Below are 2,051 nucleotides of genomic sequence, written 5' to 3' on the forward strand. Positions count from 1 at the left end.
TGAACCTATTGTTGTTTTCTGTTGTTTTGTTTTTAACTAAGGTGGAGGCAGCTGTGTGCCAGCTCTGCCCAGGTGTGAGAGATGGCTGTCGGCTGCTGCCGCAGGATTGAGAAAACCAGTAAGAAATACAGGATCTCTTGGAAGAGAGCAGGAGGCAGCTTATGTCCAGGTAGCTGTCTGGATAAACACAGGCTGAACTGAGTCCAGAATCTGTTGCATAAATTATCCTGATACAGCAGATCAGGTTCTGCATAAGAGACAGGCATTTCCAGACACTCCCCATGTCTGCTCAGCACCTCAGTCATGAGGCCGTTCATACCAAGTGCAGGAGACTGAGGCTCAAATCCCTCTCCTGCCTGAGGGGAACAGAAATGTTTCTCACTGGACAGTACATTTACTGCTAGGCTACAAACTGCCCTACTTGCTCTTGCTGAGCCTCTACTCTTCTGCAACTCCTTAGGGCAAAGGAGAGGTGAGAATAAGCCCCCCCGATGAGCCAGCCCAGTAACTAGAGCTGAGGGTGTATGGCAAGGATGGTGTGGTCTCCAGCAGCTCTCACTGAGCTACAGTAACCTACTCATGGCCCTCGGTCCTAGTAGGATCTGTTTGAAACAGAGATTCTGTTCTGCAGTTATTTTGAGCTGGTTCTTTTGGCTCTACATATCACTCCAGAAGGTGACTACTAGTAGAGCAGTTTAAGAATATTTTTGTTTTCAAATTAACAGTTCATTAGATATCTAGGACAGACCTGCTTAAATCTCAGGCTCCAGACTTCTGGAGCACAATAAGGCTATCAAAGCTGCAAGACTGAATAGAGCAAGCTAACTAATTAGGCATTATAATTAGGAAAGTACACAGCTTAGTCAATTTTTCAATCAATTTAAAGTTTATTGTATCTTGTTCATCATCCTCTGCCAGTGCAGTTTACCACTGCCTTTTCCAAAATGAATTCTGCTGAAATAGAATCACAGGGAGTCACAGAACACAAGTGAGGCAGTGCTAAATGCGAAGGCCTTTTCTGGCCAACTTTTTAAACATTCACCCATGAATGACAAAAAAGACAAGGACTAGCCTTTCAAAGGTGCCTTTCACTGAGATTCTACTAAGAGCTGGGGTTTGTAGAACCAGCAGAAATATCCTCACAGTTACAGTAACAGACTCTTAACAGACTGATGTGGCAATGCCATGGCTCAAGAAGAGACCAATTTTAATTTCCCTCGACAACTTTTCCTCAAGTTACCAGGGGACAAAAGTGACTCTGAAACTACAACTGGGATGTACAGCTCAGTATTTTCTACAGGTTTAGACACGGGAGAAGCCTCCCCTGGTTTGACTTTCTCCGCTCCCAGGGTCAGGGTCCCACTGCCAAGGTGCAGTGCGGGCGTGTGATCGGGGCTTCGAGCTGGTCACTGGTGTCACACCAGTGGGAATCTGTCACAGCACAGGCACAGGACTTGCGTGGGGCCTGCAGGTATGTCAGTCTTCTGTGTCACCTTGTTTGCCTCCGGGGAAGAGTTAGAGAGCAGGGTTACATCAGCACTGATAGCATCTCTGGGGCGGTGAGGTGCGAGCATCCTCCTTGCTCTCCCTCTCAAGCTCATGACCCGGGAAGTTCTCCCCGCGATGAGTCAGCCAGCAGAAGGCTTGGCTATCGCAGCATTCCCGCGTTCCCAGCGGGTGGGGACGGGAGGGTGACCGGGAGCGCAGGGCTCGGCACCGGCACCGGCTCCGCGCTCCGAGCGCTCCGAGCCGCGGCCGCAGCGGCGGCGGGGAAAAGGGCCCTTCCATCTGCCTAACTTGAGGTTAAACATCACAGGTGCAGGAAAAGCAGCCCTTCTCCCTCCCCTCTGCTTTTAAAGGGCCTTTGCTCCCGATGCCATGCAAAAAGCCAATGCAAACCTTTCCCCCCGAAGAGCACGTCAGGGCTTTCCTGCACAGGGCGCCCTGTCCCGGGGGCCCTGCGGCCCCGGAGCCCGCCCGGCCGAACGCGGGGCTCTCACGGGCGCGGCTGCGGGGGAAGCACCGGCTGCGGGAGGAGCGCTCAGGAGCTG

This window comes from Chaetura pelagica, unplaced genomic scaffold, assembly GCF_000747805.2.
Source record: "Chaetura pelagica isolate M959 unplaced genomic scaffold, ChaPel_1.0 scaffold265, whole genome shotgun sequence".
Classification (NCBI taxonomy): Eukaryota; Metazoa; Chordata; class Aves; order Apodiformes; family Apodidae; genus Chaetura; species Chaetura pelagica.